The sequence below is a fragment of the Pseudophryne corroboree genome (genome assembly GCF_028390025.1).
Source record: "Pseudophryne corroboree isolate aPseCor3 chromosome 3 unlocalized genomic scaffold, aPseCor3.hap2 SUPER_3_unloc_100, whole genome shotgun sequence".
In the NCBI taxonomy this organism is placed as follows: Eukaryota; Metazoa; Chordata; class Amphibia; order Anura; family Myobatrachidae; genus Pseudophryne; species Pseudophryne corroboree.
This window is the reverse complement of record NW_026967495.1, coordinates 141012-165593: the sequence shown is the minus strand read 5'-3', so window position 1 is coordinate 165593 and position 24582 is coordinate 141012. Positions and strand designations below refer to the sequence as shown.

Below are 24582 nucleotides of genomic sequence, written 5' to 3'. Positions count from 1 at the left end.
GTCACCTCTCCAGTCATCACCCAGACACGTCCACTGGTGTTACTGTGTAATGTCCCATTCCCAGCAGAAACCTCTCCAGTCAAACCCCAGACACGTCCCCTGGTGTAACTGTATAATGTCCCATTCCCAGCAGTCACCTCTCCAGTCATCACCTGGACATGTCACCTGGTGTTACTATATAATGTCACATTCCCAGCAGTCACCTCTCCAGTCATCACCCAGACACATCCCCTGGTATTACTGTATAATGCCTCATTCCCAGCAGTCACCTCTCCAGTCATCACCCAGACACATCCCCTGATGTTACTGTATAATGTCCCATTCCCAGCAGTCAGCTCTCCAGTCATCACCCAGACATATCTTCCGGTGCTACTGTATAAAGTCCCATTCCCAGCAGTCACCTCTCCAGTCATCACCCAGACACGTCCCTTGGTGTTACTGTATAATGTCTCATTCCCAGCAGTCACCTCTTCAATCATCACCCAGACACATCCCCTGGTGTTACTGTATAATGCCCCATTCCCAGCAGTCACCTCTCCAGTCATCACCCAGACACATCCCCTGGTGTTACTGTATAATGTCCCATTCCCATCAGTCACCTCTCCAGTCATCACCCAGACACGTCCCCTGGTGTTACTGTATAATGTCCCATTCCCAGCAGTCAACTCTTCAGTCATCACCCAGACACATCTCATGGTGTTACTGTATAATGTCCCATTCCCAGCAGTCACCTCTCCAGTCATCACCCAGACACGTCCCCTGGTGTTACTGTATAATGTCCCATTCCCAGCAGTCACCTCTCCAGTCATCACCCAGACACATCCCCTGGTGTTACTGTATAATGCCAGCAGTCACCTCTCCAGTCATCACCCAGACACATCCCCTGGTGTTACTGTATCCTGTCCCAATCCCGGCAGTCACCTCTCCAGTCATCACCCAGACGCATCCCCTGGTGTTACTGTATAATGCCCCATTCCCAGCAGTCACCTCTCCAGTCATCACCCAGACACGTCCCCTGGTGTTACTGTATAATGTCCCATTCCCAGCAGTCACCTCTCCAGTCATCACCCAGACACATTCCTGGTGTTACTATATAATGTCCCATTCCCGCAGTCACCTCTCCAGTCTTCACCCAGACACATCCCCTGGTGTTACTGTATAATGCCCCATTCCCAACAGTCACCTCTCCAGTCAGAAGCTGAATAATCTTGTTGGTGAGTTCCTGGATCTTCTGGTCACTGTGTCTCTAATGTATCAGTGAGTGAGGTGGAGGCAAGTGATGGGGCTCTGGGACCTGCTCCGTCCTCCTGATGTCTTCTTCACACCTCTGTGAAATGGGGGAGACATAAATATCACTGTAAATATGCCCAGATCCCCTCACCTCCACAGTCATGTCCCTGTATTATTACTATAGATAATAGGATATTGGTACTTACCAGATAAATCCTTTTCTTTGAATCCACAGGGGGCTCTGGAGTACTCTTGGGATATGGACGGTGCGATAATAAGAATTTACTTACCGATAATTCTATTTCTCGTAGTCCGTAGTGGATGCTGGGGACTCCGTAAGGACCATGGGGATAAGCGGCTCCGCAGGAGACTGGGCACAAAAGTAAAGCTTTAGAACTACCTGGTGTGCACTGGCTCCTCCCCCTATGACCCCCCTCCAAGCCTCAGTTAGGATACTGTGCCCGGACGAGCGTACATAATAAGGAAGGATTTTGAATCCCGGGTAAGACTCATACCAGCCACACCAATCACACCGTACAACTCGTGATCTAAACCCAGTTAACAGCATGATAACAGAGGAGCCTCTAGAAAAGATGGCTCACTACAGCAATAACCCGATTTTTTGGTAACAATAACTATGTACCAGTATTGCAGACAATCCGCACTTGGGATGGGCGCCCAGCATCCACTACGGACTACGAGAAATAGAATTATCGGTAAGTAAATTCTTATTTTCTCTAACGTCCTAAGTGGATGCTGGGGACTCCGTAAGGACCATGGGGATTATACCAAAGCTCCCAAACGGGCGGGAGAGTGCGGATGACTCTGCAGCACCAAATGAGAGAACTCCAGGTCCTCCTCAGTCAGGGTATCAATTTTGTAGAATTTTACAAACGTATTTGCTCCTGACCAAGTAGCTGCTCGGCAAAGTTGTAAAGCCGAGACCCCTCGGGCAACCGCCCAAGATGAGCCCATCTTCCTTGTGGAGTGGGCATTTATAGATTTTTGGCTGTGGCAGGCCTGCCACAGAATGTGCAAGCTGAATTGTACTACAAATCCAATGAGCAATAGTCTGCTTAGAAGCAGGAGCACCCAGCTTGTTGGGTGCATACAGGATAAACAGCGAGTCAGATTTTCTGACTCCAGCCGTCCTGGAAATATATATTTTCAGGGCCCTGACAACGTCTAGCAACTTGGAGTCCTCTAAGTCCCTAGTAGCCGCAGGCACCACAATAGGTTGGTTCAGGTGAAACGCTGAAACCACCTTAGGGAGAAACTGAGGACGAGTCCTCAATTCCGCCCTGTCCGAATGGAAAATCAGATAAGGGCTTTTACAGGATAAAGCCGCCAATTCTGACACGCGCCTGGCCCAGGCCAGGGCCAACAGCATGACCACTTTCCATGTGAGATATTTTAACTCCACAGATTTAAGTGGTTCAAACCAATGTGACTTTTGGAACCCAAAAACTACATTGAGATCCCAAGGTGCCACTGAAGGCACAAAAGGAGGCTGTATATGCAGTACTCCTTTTACAACGTCTGAACTTCAGGGACTGAAGCTAGTTCTTTTTGGAAGAAAATTGACAGGGCCGAAATTTGAACCTTAATGGACCCCAATTTCAGGCCCATAGGCACTCCTGTTTGCAGGAAATGTAGGAATCGACCCAGTTGAATTTCCTCCGTCGGGCCTTACTGGCCTCGCACCACGCAACATATTTTCGCCAAATGCGGTGATAATGTTTTGCGGTTACATCCTTCCTGGCTTTGATCAGGATAGGGATGACTTCATCCGGAATGCCTTTTTTCCTTCAGGATCCGGCGTTCAACCGCCATGCCGTCAAACGCAGCCGCGGTAAGTCTTGGAACAGACAGGGTCCTTGCTGGAGCAGGTCCCTTCTTAGAGGTAGAGGCCACGGATCCTCCGTGAGCATCTCTTGAAGTTCCGGTTACCAAGTCCTTCTTGGCCAATCCGGAGCCACGAATATAGTGCTTACTCCTCTCCATCTTATCAATCTCAGTACCTTGGGTATGAGAGGCAGATGAGGGAACACATACACTGACTGGTACACCCACGGTGTTACCAGAGCGTCTACAGCTATTGCCTGAGGGTCCCTTGACCTGGCGCAATACCTGTCGAGTTTTTCCCAACGGTTTATAATCATGTGGAAGACTTCTGGGTAAAGTCCCCACTCTTCCGGGTGGAGGTCGTGTCTGCTGAGGAAGTCTGCTTCCCAGATGTCCACTCCCGGAATTGCTGACAGTGCTATCACATGATTTTCCGCCCAGCGAAGAATCCTTGCAGCTTCTGCCATTGCCCTCCTGCTTCTAGTGCCACCCTGTCTGTTTACGTGGGTGACTGCCGTGATGTTGTCCGACTGGATCAACACCGGCTGACCTTGAAGCCGAGGTCTTGCTAAGCTTAGAGCATTGTAAATGGCCCTTAGCTTCAGGATATTTATGTGAAGTGATGTCTCCAGGCTTGACCATAAGCCCTGGAAATTCCTTCCCTGTGTGACTGCTCCCCAGCCTCGCAGGCTGGCATCCGTGGTCACCAGGACCCAGTCCTGAATGCCGAATCTGCGGCCCTCTAGAAGATGAGCACTCTGCAACCAACACAGGAGGGACACCCTTGTTCTTGGTGACAGGGTTATCCGCTGATGCATCTGAAGATGCGACTCGGACCATTTGTCCAGCAGGTCCCACTGGAAAGTTCTTGCGTGGAATCTGCCGAATGGGATTGCTTCATAGGAAGCCACCATTTTACCCAGAACCCTTGTGCATTGATGCACTGAGACTTGGCTCGGTTTTAGGAGGTTCCTGACTAGCTCGGATAACTCCCTGACTTTCTCCTCCGGGAGAAACACCTTTTTCTGGACTGTGTCCAGGATCATCCCTAGGAACAGAAGACGAGTCGTCGGAACCAGCTGCGATTTTGGAATATTGAGAATCCAATCGTGCTGCCGCAACACTACCTGAGATAGTGCTACACCGACCTCCAACTGTTCCCTGGATCTTACCCTTATCAGGGAATCGTCCAAGTAAGGGATAACTAAAATTCCCTTCCTTCGAAGGAATATCATCATTTCGGCCATTACCTTGGTAAAGAGCCGGGGTGCCGTGGACCATCCATACGGCAGCGTCTGAACTGATAGTGACAGTTCTGTACCATAAACCTGAGGTACCCTTGGTGAGAAGGGTAAATTTGGACATGAAGGTAAGCATCCTTGATGTCCCGAGACATCATGTAGTCCCTTTCTTCCAGGTTCGCAATCACTGCTCTGAGTGACTCAATCTTGAATTTGAACCTCTGTATGTAAGTGTTCAAAGATTTTAGATTTAGAATCGGTCTCACCGAGCCGTCCGGCTTCGGTACCACAACAGTGTGGAATAATACCCCGTTCCCTGTTGCAGGAGGGGTACCTTGATTATCACCTGCTGGGAATACAGCTTGTGAATGGCTTCCAAAACTGTCTCCCTGTCAGAAGGAGACATCGGTAAAGCCGACTTTAGGAAACGGCGAGGGGGAGACGTCTCGAATTCCAATTTGTACCCCTGAGATATCACCTGAAGGATCCAGGGGTCTACTTGCGAGTGAGCCCACTGCGCGCTGAAAATCATTGAGACGGGCCCCCCACCGTGCCTGATTCTGCTTGTAAAGCCCCAGCGTCATACTGAGGGCTTGGCAGAGGCGGGAGAGGGTTTCTGTTCCTGGGAACTGGCTGATTTCTGCAGCCTTTTTTCCTCTCCCTCTGTCACGGGCAGAAATGAGGAACCTTTTGCCCGCTTGTCCACGAAAAGACTGCGCCTGATAATACGGCGTCTTCTCATGTTGAGAGGCGACCTGGGGTACAAACGTGGATTTCCCAGCTGTTGCCGTGGCCACCAGGTCTGAAAGACCGACCCCAAATAACTCCTCCCCTTAATAAGGCAATACTTCCATATGCCATTTGGAATCCGCATCACCTGACCACTGTCGTGTCCATAACCCTCTACTGGTAGAAATGGACAACGCACTTAGACTTGATGCCAGTCGGCAAATATTCCGCTGTGTATCACGCATATATAGAAATGCATCTTTTAAATGCTCTATAGGCAAAAATATACTGTCCCTATCTAGGGTATCAATATTTTCAGTCAGGGAATCCGACCACGCCAACCCAGCACTGCACATCCAGGCTGAGGCGATTGCTGGTCGCAGTATAACACCAGTATGTGTGTAAATACATTTTAGGATACCCTCCTGCTTTCTATCAGCAGGATCCTTAAGGGCGGCCATCTCAGGAGAGGGTAGAGCCCTTACAAGCGTGTGAGCGCTTTATCCACCCTAGGGGGTGTTTCCCAACGCACCCTAACCTCTGGCGGGAAAGGATATAATGCCAATAACATTTTAGAAATTATCAGTTGTTATCGGGGGAAACCCACGCATCATCACACACCTCATTTAATTTCTCAGATTCAGGAAAACTACAGGTAGTTTTTCCTCACCGAACATAATACCCCTTTTTGGTGGTACTCGTATTATCAGAAATGTGTAAAACATTTTTCATTGCCTCCATCATGTAACGTGTGGCCCTACTGGAAGTCACATTTGTCTCTTCACCGTCGACACTGGAGTCAGTATCCGTGTCGGCGTCTATATCTGCCATCTGAGGCCCTGACGGCCTATGAGACGTCTGGACAGGCACAAGCTGAGTAGCCGGCTGTCTCATGTCAACCACTGTCTTTTATACAGAGCTGACACTGTCACGTAATTCCTTCCAACAGTTCATCCACTCAGGTGTCGACCCCCTAGGGGGTGACATCACTATTACAGGCAATCTGCTCCGTCTCCACATCATTTTTCTCCTCATACATGTCGACACAAACGTACCGACATACAGCACACACACAGGGAATGCTCTGATAGAGGACAGGACCCCACTAGCCCTTTGGGGAGACAGAGGGAGAGTTTGCCAGCACACACCAGAGCGCTATATATATACAGGGATAACCTTATATAAGTGTTTTTCCCCTTATAGCTGCTGTATCTTTTATACTGCGCGTAATTAGTGCCCCCCCTCTCTTTTTTAACCCTTTCTGTAGTGTAGTGACTGCAGGGGAGAGCCAGGGAGCTTCCCTCCAACGGAGCTGTGAGGGAAAATGGCGCCAGTGTGCTGAGGAGATAGGCTCCGCCCCCTTATCGGCGGCCTTATCTCCCGTTTTTCTAAGTATTCTGGCAGGGGTTAAATGCATCCATATAGCCCAGGAGCTATATGTGATGCATTTTTTGCCATCCAAGGTGTTTTTATTGCGTCTCAGGGCGCCCCCCCCCAGCGCCCTGCACCCTCAGTGACCGGAGTGTGAAGTGTGCTGAGAGCAATGGCGCACAGCTGCAGTGCTGTGCGCTACCTTGTTGAAGACAGGACGTCTTCTGCCGCCGATTTTCCGGACCTCTTCTGTCTTCTGGCTCTGTAAGGGGGCCGGCGGCGCGGCTCTGGGACCCATCCATGGCTGGGCCTGTGATCGTCCCTCTGGAGCTAATGTCCAGTAGCCTAAGAAGCCCAATCCACTCTGCATGCAGGTGAGTTCGCTTCTTCTCCCCTTAGTCCCTCGATGCAGTGAGCCTGTTGCCAGCAGGTCTCACTGAAAATAAAAAACCTAAAACTAAACTTTTCACTAAGCAGCTCAGGAGAGCCACCTAGTGTGCACCCTTCTCGTTCGGGCACAGAAATCTAACCTAGGCTTGGAGGGGGGTCATAGGGGGAGGAGCCAGTGCACACCAGGTAGTTCTAAAGCTTTACTTTTGTGCCCAGTCTCCTGCGGAGCCGCTAATCCCCATGGTCCTTACGGAGTCCCCAGCATCCACTTAGGACGTTAGAGAAAGCAGGGATACGCACATTTAAAAATGTCAATGTTTAACCCTCCTTCCCCCTCCATACTCCCAAGATGCCTTAATGTTTTTTTGCTGAGCCAAATAGGAGCGACAGAGAGGATGAACAATGGAGAATTACATATAACATTATAACATTATAACAGACAACTATAATTTTGACACATAACTAGAAGTTGACACGACAATAGATAACAATCACCTTAACATTTGAACAGGTCGGTGAAAATGTGTTACCATAAGAACTATTGAACTTACCACTAGCCAGGTGAAACTGCTCTGGTGGGTGTCCAGTGCCCCCTGTGGGTGCAACGAAAAAGGATTTATCTGGTATCAAAGTCCTGTTTTCTTTGTCATCCACTAGGGGTCACTGGAGTACTCTTGGGACATACCAAAGTTTCCCCCTTGGGCGGGAGAGCTGTTTGGCACTTGTAACACTAGACGGCCAAAGCTAGAAGCTGATGCCGCAGAATTATCAAACTTGTAAAAGTGCATAAACGTGTGCACTGATGACCATGTAATTGCACAGCAAGGTTGCGTCGTAGAAGCTCCACGACCTGCTGCCCATAACGTTCCCACAGAACGCGTGGAATGTGCTGAATCAGATGTAGTCGGTGTTAGACTAGCATGAAAGTGCACCTGACGAATGGTCAAATTAATCTATCTGGCCACGGTCTGTTTGGAAGCTGGCCAACCTATCTTGACTTCATCATAGAGAACAAAGTATCCGTTATACATACAGTTAATGTTCGGGCTACATAAACGCAGAGTGCGCGTACCACATCCAAAGTAGCTGGAGTACCTGAATCTTCTGAAAAACAGGAACTATGATTGGTTGATTGATGTGAAAGAAGATACTACCTGTGCTAGAAAAGCGGGATTTGTCCAAAGTTCCGCTCTGTCAGTATGAAATACCAGATACGGTGGCTTGCATGACAAGGCACCCAATTGTGCAACACGCCTTGCCGAAGCTAATGCTAGGAGAAAATAGTAATTTAATACCTACCGGTAAATCCTTTTCTCTTAGTCCGTAGAGGATGCTGGGGATGCTTCAAGAACCATGGGTAATAGACGGGATCCGCAGGAGACATGGGCACTTTAAGACTTTAAAAGGGGTGTGAACTGGCTCCTCCCTCTATGCCCCTCCTCCAGACTCCAGTTATAGGAACTGTGCCCAGGGAGACGGACATTTAGAGGAAAATGATTTATTGTTAAACTAAGGTGAGATACATACCAGCTCCCACCTCAAGCACGCCGTACAACATGGCATTTAACACAACGCAAGTCAACGGCATGAACCATGTCAGCAACAGGCTGTCTATAACAGAAACACAACCTGTGTGTAAACATAACTAATAACTGCAGATAGAGTCCGTACTGGGACGGCGCCCATCATCCTCTACGGACTAAGAGAAAAGGATTTACCGATAGGTATTAAAATACTATTTTCTCATACGTCCTAGAGGATGCTGGGGATGCTTCAAGAACCATGGGGTTTATACCAAAGCTCTAGAACGGGCGGGAAAGTGCGGATGACTCTGCAGCACCGATTGACCAAACAAAAGGGCCTCTTCAGCCAGGGTATCAAACTTGTAAAACTTTGCAAAGGTGTTTGATCCCGACCAAGTAGCTGCTCAGCAAAGCTGTAATGCAGAGACCCCTCGGGCAGCCGCCCAAGATGAGCCCACCTTTCTGGTAGAATGGGCCTTCACCGATTTCGGTAACAGCAATCCTGCCGTAGAATGAGCCTGCTGAATCGTATTACAGATCCAGTGTGCAATAGTCTGCTTGGAAGCAGCAGCCCCAATCTTGTTGGGAGCCCATAGGACAAACAGAGCCTCTGTTTTCCTAACTTGAGCCATTCTGGCGACATAGAGTTTTAAAGCTCTTACCACATCGAAAGACTTCGATTCCACCAAGGTGTCAGTAGTCACTGGCACCACAATAGGCTGGTTTACGAGAAACCACTTTTGGCAGAAATTTGTTAGATAAAGCCGCCAATTCAGATACCCGCCTTGCGGATGCTAAGGCCAACATCATGACTACTTTCCAAGTAAGAAATTTTAATGCAACCTTACGTAAAGGTTCAAACCAATGAGATTGCAGGAACCGCAACACCACATTAAGATCCCATGGAGCCACAGGGGGCACAAAGGGAGGTTGGATGTGTAACACGCCTTTCAAGAAGGTCTGTATTTCTGGAAGGGAGGCCAATTCCTTCTGAAAGAAAATTGATAAGGCCGAAATATGTACTTTAATGGAGCCTAACTTTAGGCCCGCATCCACACCTGCTTGCAAAATATGGAGCAACCTCCCCCGCGGAAAATCCTCCGTAGGAGCTTTCTTGGATTCACACCAAGACACATATTTTCTCCAAATACGGTGGTAAGCTTTGCCGTTACTTCTTTTCTAGCCTGAAAAAGTGTGGGAATGACTTCACTGGGAATACCCTTACGGGCTAGGATTTGACATTCAACCACCATGCTGTCAAACGCAGCCACGGTAAGTCTTGATACACTCACGGCCCCTGTTGTAACAGGACCTCTCGAAGAGGAAGAGGCCAGGGATCTTCTATGAGTAACTCGCGAAGATCTGGATACCAGGCCCTCCTTGGCCAGTCTGGAACAATGAGTATCGCCTGAACCCTTATTCCTCTTATGATCTTTATCACCTTGGAATGATTGTAAGTGGAGGGAACACCTAGACCGATTGAAACACCCACGGTGTCACCAAGGCGTCCACCTCTATTACTTGAGGGTCCCTCGACCTGGAACAATATCTTTTAAGTTTCTTGTTGAGGTGAAACGTCAACATGTCTATTTGAGAAATTCCCCAACGACTTGACACTTCTGCAAAGAAGCTCTTGTTGAAGACCCCACTCTCCTAAATGGAGATCGTGTCTGCTGAGGAAGTCTGTTTCCCAGTTGTCTACACCCGAAATGAAGATCGCTGACAGAGCGTTTACATGCCTTTCCGCCCAGCGGAAAACTTCTGTGGCTTCTGCCATCTCCGCTCTGTTCTCCGATCCGCCATGGCGGTTTACGTACGTCACTGCTGTATGTTGTCCGACTGAATTAAGACGGGCAGACCACGAACAAGATGTTCCAGAATGTTTATGTGCAGACAAGCTTCCTGGCTTGACCACTTTTCCTGGAAATTCGTTTCCCCCTGAATGACTGCTCCCCAGCCCTGGAGACTTGCCTCCATGGACACCAGGATCCCATCCTGGATCCCGAACCTTCGTCCCTCTAGGAGGTAAGAACTGAGCAGCCACCACAGGAGAGAAATTCTGGTCCTGGAAGATAAGATTATTTTCCGGTGCATGTGCAGGTGAGACCCGGACCACATGTCCAATTAGTCCCGCTAAAAAACACTCTGACATTTAACCTGCTCACTGAATGGCCTCGTAGGCCGCAACCATCTTTTTCATAAATGGAACGTATCGACGGGTTGACACTGTTGTAGATCTGATCCGACTCTGGATCTTCAGAGCTCTTTCCATTGGAAGAAACAAACTCTCAACAGTTCTGTATCTACCATCTTTTTCAACGCCGACAGCCGCGTCGTTGGTATCAACCGTGATTCTGGCAAGGCCAGAAGCCAACCACTTTGTTAAAGATCCGTCAGGGATAAAACAACGTTTTGCACCACTTGTTTCTTGTCCTCCCCGTACGCAGGAGAGCGTCCCAGTACAGAGTAATAATGCTTTTACTATTGAAGGAAATCATCATACCGCCATCACTCCGGTGAATTGGCACTGACAATCCTGAATAGCAAACCCAGGTAAGCCTAATGCGGAAGAACCGTATTTAGACCCTCTTTCTCCTATAAAAGATTGGAGACCCCTGCCCCAAGAGATTCCATCTTGCAGTTCAACTTCTTAAGTAGAAAAAAAAATTTACATTTTTTTTTTGTAATTGTTCTGACCAGGCCTTCCGGTCTCAGAAGCATGAAAAAGCTTGAATAACAGCTTTTTCCTCCTTTTTTTTGTGTGACCGGGACAGCAGGACAATGGCTTGATCCTGACCTAGTATGGCGTCGCATACTACCTCCCCGTCCAGAGGAGTCTGAAAAATAAGTGAGGGAATCGTTCGGAAACTCCAGCATGTCCCCCTTGGGACTCTATTCTTAAACTCACTGGTCCATATCCGTTCCAGGACTGACTGAAGAGTATTTGACGTGGTCCCACCGGTGTGGACTCCCGCAAGATAGTCCCAGCAACATGCGGTGGATGTGGTAGAAACAGGATGATTTCTGCTTCTGCGAACTTGAAAAGGCTGCTGACCTCTGACCTTTTCACCTTCCTCTACCTGCAAAGAAAGGGAAAACCGTCCCCATTCGGTCAAAATGACTGCATCCTACAATAATGCGTCACCAACCGTTGTGAGGGAACATAGGGCAAGAAGGTAGACTTACCAGTGGTATCTGCCGAGATCAACTTAACAAGACCATCCCCAAACCAGGTTTCACCTTCATAAGGAAGATACTCCAGTTCTTCTCTGAGTCAGCCACAGCATTCCATTGGTGAATTCACAATGCCCTCCTAGTCGAGACCGCCATGGAAGTGGCCCGCGAAAACAAGAGTCCTAAAATCCCTTGTAGTTGCACGGCAGTCTGCTGCAATGATATAGACATGACTCTATATAAGTTGCATACGACTACTCCCTCATGCGCATGTAATGCAAGTATAATCAACGTACACGCGGACACATAATTAGAGCATCACATATCTTCCTGCCTACGATCCTTTGTGACAGGGCCCCGTGCAGAACAGGGGGTGACTCTCACCTTCTATACAATGAGAAGGACAAACTTTACCTCAGCATTCATTATAAATATCTTCATATACATATATACATACATATATACTTTCCCATGCACCTATACACACACACACACACACACACACACACACACACACACACACACACACACACACACACACACACACATATATATATAAAAAATGGAGAATAGCGCCAATGCTGATCCTAAATGACACACAAGCTAAAGTATAATGGATGTGCTTAGGTGACAAAATATTTGATTGAAAGAAAAATGTTTTAACACCCCCATGAATTTATGGGTGGCAGCTCGTGCCCAGTATATGGATAAAATGTGGAGAAATGAAGTGCATGAGAGCGCCTAATAGTGTTTGAAATTTGTCAAATCAATTCACCATGTGAAAAAGTGCAAAGTGTGAATTTAAAAAAGAAACGACTTAGCTTCCTTGGGAAACTGCTTCAGTCTGATGACACTTTTGAGACATGTAAAATAGAAAAAGCCAACATAGTGTGTACTGTTTAAATGGTATACAATGCTCCAAAAGTTTAGGGGCGTTGCTGGTCCCAATATAAATAAAAGAACTGGATGAGCAATTCCAATTCAAATAGATAGGAGCTATACACAATTATAATACATAAACAATAATTTTAATATATAATATCTCCTGAAGCCAATGTAGGTATCAAACGTACAAGATAAAAATGAATAAACAGCTTATCTATCCATAGGTAAAAATTCACAAGGTGAGCAGCAGCCCAATCCTGTTAGCACGTGAACAAATGTCCTGAAGCAAATGCAGGACCGGGACTCACCACTCACCCTTGACTTCCTTGAATGGACAGATAAGCCATTTTAAACTATTTATTCTGTACGTATGCTACCTGCATTTGCTTCAGGACATTTGTTCACGTGCTAACAGGATTGGGCTGCTGCTCACCTTGTGAATTTTTACCTATGGATAGATAAGCTGTTTATTCATTTTTATCTTGTACGTTTGATACCTACATTGGCTTCAGGAGATATTATATATTAAAATTATTGTTTATGTATTATAATTGTGTATAGCTCCTATCTATTTGAATTGGAATTGCTCATCCAGTTCTTTTATTTATATTGGGACCAGCAAGGCCCCTAAACTTTTGGAGCATTGTATACCATTTAAACAGTACACACTATGTTGGCTTTTTCTATTTTACATGTCTCAAAAGTGTCATCAGACTGAAGCAGTTTCCCAAGGAAGCTAAGTCGTTTCTTTTTTAAATTCACACTTTGCACTTTTTCACATGGTGAATTGATTTGACAAATTTCAAACACTATTAGGCGCTCTCATGCACTTCATTTCTCCATATATATATATATATATATACATATTTTTTGTCAGGAACAGCATGGTCCCTAGTGTAGTTAATACGTTCTAATGTGTATGAACAGGTACTGAATGCCAATTTTTTTAGAGGATCTGATCAGGAAACCTTATGGTCGACCTTAGAAAGATTTTCGTGTCGATCTCCGGGAGTAGTAACTGGGCAAAATAACATTTTTGCGACCCTGAGGGGTCTGAGAGAAATCTATTCTATGAATATGACACCCTCCATAAATATTATCGCGTCTGTGATCGTGCCACAGACCTATATAATCATACTATACATACATATTACATATAGGTATAGATCTATCTGATATCACATTATCATGTCCATATCCACCCAGTCAGATATTGTTGGTACCGAAAGGGAGACCTCCCACGTCTGTGTCTCCCATATAGGTTTCTCTTAGGAAAAAATATACCTCTACCGACATGTTGACATATTTACATGTACCAAGTACCATTAGGTGTCGACAGCACTGACATAGGCATTCCCTTTGTGGCAGAGCCCTCAGCCTCAAATATGCCGACACACGTGTACCAAACACCCACCGACATTACACTGGCTATAAGGGATAGACCCCAGTACATCCTGTCATGGAAACACAGGAGGAGTTTACCAGCTCATTTCCCCCAGCGCCCATGATATAGTGTTTTTATTTCAAATTATATTACACCAAACCACTGTGCCCCCCCCCCCCCCCCGTTTTCCACTCTGATCTATACAGCAGTGTTTAGGAAGGCCCAGCGTCTCTGTGAGGAGAAAATGGAGCTGGAAGAGCTGTGAGGACTAAGCCACGCCCCCTCACGGCGCGCTTCAGTCCCGCTCAAATCTACTGGCGGGGGTCTATATTTAGTGCCTAGGCACCTTAAATATACTTATTTGCCAGTGTAAAAACCTCAGTGTTCATGCTGCCCAGGGCGCCCCCCTGCACCCTGCCAGTGCCGCTGTGTGTGTGGGAGCATGGCGCGCAGCACGACCGCTGCGCGGTACCTCAACACTGGAGTCTTCTGCCGTCACTGAAGTCTTCTGATCTTCCTATACTCAACCGGCTTCTGTCTTCCGGCTTTGTGAGGGGGGTGACGGCGGGCTCCGGGAACAAGCAGCTAGGCGCACCAAGTGATCGAACCCTCAGGAGCTAATGGTGTCCTGTAGCCTAAGAAGCAGAGCCCTTGAACTCACAGAAGTAGGTCTGCTTCTCTCCCCTCACTCCCACAATGCAGGGAGCCTGTTGCCAGCAGTCTCCCTGAAAATAATAAACCTAACAAAGTCTTTTCAGACAAACTCTGGAGAGCTCCACAGTGTGCATCCAGTCTGCCTGGGCACAAATTCTAAACTGGAGTCTGGAGGAGGGGCATAGAGGGAGGAGACAGTTCACACCTAATCAAAGTCTTAAAGTGTGCCTATGTCTCCTGCGGATCCCGTCTATACCCCATGGTTCTTGAGCATCCCCAGCATCCTCTACAGACGTATGAGAAACGTCTTTTATCGCCACAATCATGTACTGAATGCTCTTAGCCAGTTTAGAATTCAATCTGGCATCACTATAGTCGACACTGGAATCAGAGTCCGTGTCGGTATATTTGCTATCTGGGTAAATGCACGTTTCTGTGACCCCGAGGGGGTCTGAGTTTGCGTCAATGCATCCTCCATGGATTTTCTCCATGTCTGGTTCAACCGAGCCACATTTGCATTCAAAACACTCAAGATACTTACCCAATGAGCCACATTTGCATTCAAAACACTCAAAATATTTACACAATCAGCCGTCGGCAGTGCCGACACTGTCACTTCCATAGTCTTTTCTGTCCCAACTCCAGGTTCCTCCTGGGAAGAGCACTCAGCCTCAGACATGTCGACACACACGTACCAACACCCACAACCACACTGGGGCTATAGGGGACAGACCCACAGCAAAGCCTGTTAGAGAGACACAGAGAGAGTTCTGCCAGCTCACACCCAGCGCCTATCCCGGTTCTGAAGCGTGTAATATACTGCCCAGACCTGTTAGCGCTTTTAATATCAATAAAATAGCACCAAATAAACTGTGCTCCCCCCTCCCCCCCGACTTCTGGCTCTGCCAGGGGGATGACGGAGCGGCTCCGGGAACGAGCATCTAGGCGTACCTAGCGATCAGACCCTCTGGAGCTAATGGTGTCCAGTAGTCTGAGAAGCAGAGCCTTGAAACTCACAGAAGTAGGTCTGCTTCTCTCCCCTCAGTCCCACGATGCAGGGAGCCTGTTGCCAGCAGGTCTCCCTGAAAATAATAAACCTAACATAAAGTATTTTTTCTGAGAAACTCTGGGGAGCTCCTCAGTGTGCATCCAGTCTCGCTGGGCACAGAATCTAACTGGAGTCTGGGGGAGGGGCATAGAGGGAGGAGCCAGTTCACACCCCTTTTAAAGTCTTAAAGTGCCCATGTCTCCTGCGGATCCCGTCTATACCCCATGGTTCTTGAAGCATCTCCAGCATCCTCTAGGACGTATGAGAAACACGGTTTTCCAAGATAAACTTAACATCCACATGTTGCAAGGGTTCAAAACATGACTGCAAAAACATGCAAAACTAGATTCAAGTCCCATGGAGCTGTAGGTGGAATGAATGGAGGTTGAACTCTAAGGACACCTTGCAGGAAATTGTGAACTGTTGGCAAAAGAGCCAAACGCCTTTGAAAGAAAACTGACAAGGCAGAGACCTGCACCGTTAGTGTCGCTAAACGTAGTCTTCCATCTAACCCCGTCTGTAAAAAGAGCAAAAGATGGGATAACTTGAAAGAATATGTTGGAAACATCCTGGCTTCACACCAACCTATATAAGCTCGCCAAATCCTGTGATAATGAGCTGCTGAAACTGGCTTCCTAGCACGTAACATGGTTGGTATAATCAACTGTGGAATACCCTCTCGTCTTGAGGATGGTCTCAACAGCCACACTGTAAAACGCAGCCACGCTAAATCAGGGTAAAGGAACGACTCCTCCTGCAGTAGGTCTAGAAGTAGCGGTATCAACCAGGGATCGTCTGCGAGTAGACCATGGAGATCCGAGGACCACACTCTCCGAGGCCAATGAGGCACCACTAGTAGGACGGTCGTGGACTCTCGTTTGATCCACTTTAGCAACTGAGGAAGCAGCGGAAATGGAAATAGATACACGAGGCTGTACGGCCACGCTATGGTGAGAGCATCCACTGCCACTGTCTTTGGATCTCTTGTTCTGGACACATAACTGTCTGATGATTATGGTGAGAAGCCATTAGATACACCTTTGGGTAACTCCACCACTGGACTAACATCTGGAACACTTCATTAGGTAAGGTCCATTCTCCTGGAGGAAAATCCTGACTACTGAGATAATCTGCTTCCCAGTTGTTCACTCCTGGAATGAAGACCGCCAACAATATCACGTGGTGATGCTTGGCCCAATTGAGGATTCGAGCAATTTCTTGCATGGCCATGCGACTTTGAGTCCCTCCTGGTTTGTTGATGTATGTGACTTCCGTTGCGTTGTCCGACTGAACCTGAACAGTCTGAGACAGGAGAATGTGCACTGCTTGTCGCAGCGCGTTGTAAATTGTCCTGAGTTCCAGGACACTGATTGACAGTAATCTTTCTCGGTCTGAACATAGACCCTAAAACGGGACAATGTTGGACCACTGTTCCCCAACCTTTGAGACTTGCGTCCGCCATCAGAATTATCCAATTCCAGACTCCGAACCTTTTTCCTGCAGTGAGATTGTGTATGTGGAGCCACAAGAGTATTGATACTCTGGCCCTGGAGACAAGCGCACCATCTGATGAATTTGTAGATGAGAGCCGGATCACTATGCGAGAAGATCCAGCTGAAAGGGACCTGAGTGAAATCTTCCGGACTGGAGTGTTTTGAAAGATGCCCCCATCTGTCTTAACAGTCGAAAGCACAAATGCATGAGACTGTCCGTGGTTTGAGCACTAGCAGTACTAGATGACGAATAGCATGTACTTTCTGTTGTGGCAGGTAAATGCGTTGATCCACCATAATCAGAATCACTCCTAAAATGGAAATCTTTGACACGGGACACAACGTGATTTTATTTTATTTTTTTAAAGTTGACAATCCAACCGTACTGAACTAGTACACTGTACAATAGTAAGGCATGTTTAAGAAGTAGTTGTTGAGACGAAGCCTTGATGAGAAGGTCGTCTAAGTACGGAACGATTATCACTCCCAGGGATCTGAGATGAACTATCATCACAGACATCACCTTTGTGAATACCCGAGGCGCTTGTTGTACTGCAAACTTAAGTACGCCTGATGCGGTGGCCAAATTGGAATGTGTAAGTATGCATCCTTGAGATCCCGCAAAATCATGAATTGCTGTGGTTCTAAACCTGCAATCACTGACCGTAGGGATTCCATCTTGAATGTGTAGTAAGTGACTTACCGATTGAACCCCTTTAGGTTCCATATCTGTGTGACCGAGCCATCCGGTTTTGGTACTACAAAAAGATTGGAATAAAACCCTTGACCTTGTTGGTGTACTGGAACCTGAACAAACACTGTTGAATGTACGAGAGACTGAATAGCGGTCTGCAGACCTGCTCACTTGTCTGCTGACATAGGCAGACCTGTCTTGAAAAACCGCATCGGTGGTAGACAATCAAACTCAATCAAAACAAAATTGCAGATCCACCTATCTGTGAGGTCTGAAACCACGCAAAGTGAAACTTCTGAAGGCATGCTCCCACAACTAAAGAGCCGAGATGGGCTGGAAGCCCGTCATCCCACCGGCTTGTCAGCGGCCTTTGTGTCCTGACGACGGTTAGTGGTTTGTTAAAAACCACGTCCCTCTGCATGGTTGTTCCTCTAGCCCAGCCTCGAAAGGACTGAGGTCTAAAAGATGTGAATGCTGGTCCAGCGTATTTCCTTTTAGGAACTGGTGCAGGCAATGGCAGGAAAACAGATCCCCCGCCCCCCGCCCATCCCCCCACTGACTGAGAATTCCATTTGTCCAACTCAGGACCAAATTACATCAGTAGAAGGCAATGCCTCTATTCCTCCTTTTGACTATGTCTCGGCCTGTCAAGAACGCAACCACAGCGGCTGTCGGGCCGCAAGCCGGGAACAAACTTGTCCGACATCCATCGAAGCCGTACCTAAATACTCAACCAATTCACAAATGTGATCGGTAAGAAATATAAGCTGGTCTGAGGGAAAACCCTGTTGTAGGCCTAACCTGAGCTGTTTCGCCCATGCAACTACAGCCTTGTTAACCCAAACTCCAACTCAAACAGGTGTAAGCATCACCCCTGTTGCTGTATACATGGACTTTAGCATGGCCTCCAGCTTACTCTCCTAGGGGTCTTTAAGCGTAGCTGCACCTGGGATTGGAATAGTAAATTTTAGTGAAAGTTTAGAAACTGAAGACTCTACCGATGGCGATTTAGTTGTCATAGCCTGTGGGAAAAGATATTTAGACAGAAATCGTGTTGTCCCAGAAAAGTGTTTAACTGGATTTAGCCATGCTTCTATTAACTGCTTATTAAGAGATATGAATAAGAAAAACACACAATCGCCCATAGTCTGCTAGCAATAAAACCTCATATGTTTCAGTGCAACCTAGCAGCTGGCGTACCGCACTAATGAGATCATCATAGCTCGGGCTATTAGTGACCTCACTATCTGACCCCTGACCCAATGCTGAGATATCAGATCTGGCATTGAATCCTCAGAATGTAATTATGAGACAAACGATGACCATTCTTAGAAATTGAACTATACATGGACTTTGTAACCCAGCAAAGTTGTAGAAACATCCTGAGCCCACATTGGCTGCTCACACGGTATTATTCGTGAATCAGACTTAGCCGCCTCACGGTCTTTTTGTGCAGCGGACAACTCTGACTGCAAATCAGGCATTCTCACAGTTATCACAGACAAGCTGCTGTTTCTCATATTGTCATGCAGACAGACAGACAATAATACAGTGAGCCAACGTCCGCACAACTCAGTGATAATAACTGTAGTGTCTATAATACCACGTGCACCGCACTGTGTTATAGAGGAAATCTATGATGGTCACTGTGCCACCTACTAAACACCCCTGCCCCCTCCAGTGGCCGAGTGTTGTAGGACTGACATATTGCTGTAGGAAGAGGCAGGAAGTAGGTGTGTAACCTTTGTGTGAAAACGGCGTCCCAGCATGTGCTTTTTTTATTTTTTATTTTTTTAACATATAGACATCTAAATATACCCTAGATGTAAAACTTATGTACCCCCAAAAGCACTCATACCCTAGGCTTAATAGCCTGTTATGTCCCTTATAGCCCTGGCCACCATCCCTTATATTTAGGGGAACCACTGAACTAGGGACCGCCATGACCTCCCCCAATGCTTAAAGCAGTAATCCGCGCCTAGCTTCTTCAGCCCAGCTATCCACCGTGGTCTGTGCACTTGTGGAAGCCGGAGAGCGGGGTAGATGTGTGACATGACGGGCGTCCAGTGGCGGCAGTGTGATCTGTCCGCTTCTGCGAGCCGCGCTGCCAGAAGCCGCTTCTCTGGAGCCAAGAGGTGTAGCCTGACAGGTGCCCAATGGCAGCATTATTTGACCGCTGCTGGAAGCCGCTTCCCAGTTGTCTAGAGGGGCAGATTGTAGAGGCCAGAGGCAGCGCTGTTTGGAGCTGCGCTGCCGGGTGCCGGGGAACGGGCAGGTGTGGAGCGACACAGGTGCCCAGTGGCAGTATGTGTCTGATCGCTGGTGGGAGCCGGGAAGCGGGGGAGTTTGAGCCAGTAAAGCTATACCTTAGTAAGCAGCTCGTGCAAAAAACGTTCCCCACACATGGAGTGAGAATAGTTAGAAAAATTAAAAGTAAACCCTGGAATTACTCCAGGATGCGACCTTCCCTGGTGAAGGCACAAAAAACACTGAGGCATCTTGGGAGTATGGAGGTGGGAAGAAGGTTACACATTTAAATATTTCAATGTTCCTATCCCTGCTATCGTACCGTCCATAATCCAAGAGTACTACAGTGCCCCCTAGTGGATGAAAAAGAAATAAGTGATGTCACTGTGACACTCCCAGATCCCCTCACCTCCCCAGTCATATCCCTGTATTATTACTATAGACATAAGTGATGTCACTGTGATGCTCCCAGATCCCCTCACCTCCCCAGTCATATCCCTGTATTATTACTATAGACATAAGTGATGTCACTGTGATGCTCCCAGATCCTCTCACCTCCCACTCACGTCCCTGTATTATTACTATAGATATAAGGGATGTTACTGTGACGCTCCCAGATCCCCCTCACCTCCCCAGTCATGTCCCTGTATTATTACTACAGATATAAGTGACGTCACTGTGACACCCCCAGATCCCCTCACCTCCCCAGTCATGTCCCTGTATTATTATTATAATAGATATAAGTGATGTCACTGTTCCTCTCCCAGATCCCCTCACCTCCCCACTCATGTCCCTGTATTATTACTATAGATATGTGATGTCACTGTAAGACTCCAAGACCCCCTCAAGCCCCAGTCATGTCCCTGTAGTAGTATTATTATTGTTATAATTATTATTGAAGATATAAAAGTGATGTCACTATGATGCTCCCAGATTTCCTCATCTCCCCAGTCATGTCCCTGTAATACTATAGATATAAGTGGTGTCACTGTGATGCTCCCAGATCCCCTCACCTCCCCAGTCATGTCCCTGTATTATTAGTAGAGATATAAGTGGTGTCACTGTGACGCTCCAAGATCCCCTCACCTCTCCAGTCATGTCCCTGTATTATTACTAGAGATATGTAATGTCACTGTGACGCTGAGATCCATTCAACTCCCTAGTCATATCCCTGTATTAATACTATAGATATAAGTGATGTCACTGTGACATTTCCAGATCCCCATACATCCACAGTCATGTCCCTGTATTATTTCTAAAGCTATAAGTGATATCACTGTGACGGTCCCAGTTCCTCTCACCTTCCAATTCATGTCCCTGTATAATTAGTATAGATATAAGTGACGTCACTGTGACGCTCCCAGATCCCCATCACCTCCCCAGTCATGTCCCTGTATTATCACTATAGTTGTAAGTGATGTAAATGTGATGCTCCCAGATCCCCCTCACCCCCCAGTCATGTCCCTGTATTATTACTATAGATATAAGTGATGTCACTCTAACACTCCCAGACCCCCTCATCTCCACAGTCACGTCACTGTATTATTACTATAGATGTAAGTGACGTCACTGTGACATTCAAAGATTTCCTCACCTCCTCGGTTATGTCCCTGTATTATTACTATAGATATAAGTGATGTTACTGTAATGCTCCCAGATCCCTTCACCTCCCCAGTCATGTCCCTGTATTATTACTATAGATACAAGTGATGTCACTGTGACATTCCCAGATCTTCTCACCTTCCACTCACGTTCCTATATTATTATAGAGATAAGTGATGTCACTGTAACACTGCCAGACCCCCTCACCTCCCAAGTCATGTCCCTGTATTATTACTGTAGACATAAGTGATGTCACTGTGACGCTCCCAGATCCTCTCACCTCCCACTCACGTCCCTGTATTATTACTATAGATATAAGTGATGTTACTGTGACGCTCCCAGATCCCCCTCACCTCCCCAGTAATGTCCCTGTATTATTACTATAGATAAGTGACGTCACTGTGACATCCCCAGATCCCCTCACCTTCCCAGTCCTGTCCCTGTATTACTATAAATATTAGTGATGTCATTGTAACACTACCAGATCCTCTCACCTCCCCAGTCATGTCCCTGTATTATTACTATAGATATGAGATGTAACTGTAACACTCCCAGACCCCCTCACCCATGTCCCTATATTATTATTATAATTAAAGATATAACCGGGATCTCCTCATCTCCCCAGTCAGATTCCTGTATTATAACTAGAGATATGTAATGTCCTGTGACGCTCCTAGATCCACTTACCTCTATAGTGATGTCCCTGTATTAATACTATAGATATAAGCGATGTCACTGTGACGTTTCCAGATCCCCATACCTCCCCAGTCCTGTCCCTGTATAATTACTATAGATATATGTGACGTCACTGTGATGCTATCATATCCCCTCGCCTCCCCAATAATGTCCCTCTATAATTACTATAGATATAAGTGATGTCACAGTGACACTCTCAGATACCCTCACGTCCCCAATCATGTCCCTGTATTATTACTATAGATATAAGTGACGTCACTGTGAAGCTCCCACATCCCCATCACCTCCCCAGTCATGTCCCTGTATTATCACTATAGTTATGTGATGTAAATGCGACGCTACCAGATATTATATTATTATAGATGTAAGTGATGTCACTGTGACATTCCCAGATGCCCTCACCTTCCCAGTCATGTCCCTGTATTATTACTATAGATTTAAGTGATGTCACCGTGACATTCCCAGATCCCCTCACTTCCCCAGTCATGTCCCTGTATTATTACTATAGATGTAAGAGATGTCACTGTGACATTCCCAGATGCCCTCACCTTTCCAGTCATGTCCCTATATTATTACTATAGATATAAGTGATGTAACTGTGAAGCTCCCAGACCCCCTCACCTCCCTATTCATGTCCCTGTATTATTACTATAGATATAAGTGATATCACAGTGATGCTCCCAGATCCCCTCACCTCCACAGTCATGTCCCTATATTATTACTATAGATATAAGTGATGTCACTGTGACTCTCACAGATTTCCTCACCTCCCCATTCATGACCTTGTATTATTACTAGAGATACAAGTGATGTCACAGTGACAGTCCCAGACCCCATCACCTCCCCAGTCATGTCCCTGTATTATTACTGTAGATATAAGTGAAATCACTGTGTCATTCCATCATCCCCTAACCAGTCATATCCCTGTATTATTACTATAGATATAAGTGATGTCACTGTGACATCACCACCAATATATTATACTAATAATAACAGGACACCACAGCCTGCTTCCCCTGTATAATAATAATGACAGGACACCATAGGCTCTGCCCCTGTATAATAATATCTGAACACCACAGGCTGCTCCCTCTGTATAATAATAATTATTATTATAACAGGACACAACAGGCTGATCCTCCTGTATAATAATAATAATAACAACAACAACAGGACACAACAGGCTGTTCCCCCTGTAGAGTAGGATGCCACAAGCTGCTCCTCCTGTTATGACAAGACAGGATGCTACCCCTCTATATTATTGCAACACAGGCTGCTCCTCCTGTATACTATGACAACACAAGATGTTACCCCTGTGTATTATGACTACTACCCCTGTATACTATGACAGCACATGATGCTACCCCTGTATACTATGACAGCACAGGCTGCTCCTTCTGTATATTATGACAACACATGCTGCTCCTCCTGTATACTATGACAACACAGTCCGCTCCCGCTGTACAGCACAATGCCACAGGACACAACACCTGTAATGTCCCGTGTATAGAATTACGGTAACGGTGGGGTCTGCGCCACATGTACTACGGTAATGGCGGGGTCTTGCGCCACTTGTATTATGGTAACCGCGGGGTCTTGTGTCTCCTGTATTACGGTAATGGTGGGGTGTGCGCCACCTGTATTACGGTAACGACGGGGTCCGCGCCACCTGTATTACTGTAACGGCGGGGTCCGCGTCACCTGTATTACGGTAACGGCGGGGTCCGCGCCACCTGTATCACGGTAATGGCGGGGTCCGCGCCACCTGTATTACGGTAACGGCGGGGTCTGCGCCACCTGTATTACGATAATGGCGGTGTCTGCTCCACCTGTATTACGGTAACGGTGGGGTGTGCGCCACCTGTATTACGGTAACGACGGGGTCTGCGCCACCTGTATTACGGTAACGGCGGAGTCTGTGCCACCTGTATTATGGTAATGGCGGGGTCTGCGCCACCTGTATTACGGTAACGGCGGGGCCTGCGCCACCTGTATTACGGTAATATGACATTAGAGTGTCAGCCACCTGTACAGGGATAATGCAGCACCAGAGGCTGCTCCAGCTGCACTATAACAAGGCACCAGAGGCTGCTCCCCCTGTAGTACAGAACCTGACACCAGAGCTGCTCAGCCTATAGAATAATAATAATAATATCATTACCTGCTGCCAGACACAGCAATGGCTGCTCTCTGCTCCTGCTGCCTTGGTAGATGCTAGAATCAAGTGCTGCCTTGTGGGAATGATAGGAGGAAGGCGGAGCTCAGACCAGGGGAAAATGGCCGCCGTTCCTGACGTCACTACACGGCCAGGGATCCTATTGCTGAAATACCTGCTGCCGGACTGGTCTACAAGAAAATGGCGGCCGGCCTCTCGCA

At 47.1% G+C, this 24582-nt stretch overlaps 1 protein-coding gene across 2 annotated transcripts in view; it reads right to left on the bottom strand.

Annotated features, from left to right (window-relative positions):
• Positions 1 to 24544, bottom strand: part of LOC134983245 (oocyte zinc finger protein XlCOF6-like) — a 38193-nt gene extending 13649 nt beyond the window's left edge. For both annotated transcript variants that reach the window (XM_063948974.1, XM_063948975.1), the window contains exons 1-2: positions 24368 to 24544; positions 1184 to 1327 (exon numbers count right to left, since the gene is read on the bottom strand). The gene's annotated coding sequence lies outside the window, so the exon portion shown is untranslated. The remainder of the gene's footprint in view (positions 1 to 1183; positions 1328 to 24367) is intronic.
• Positions 24545 to 24582: the final 38 nt, after the last annotated feature.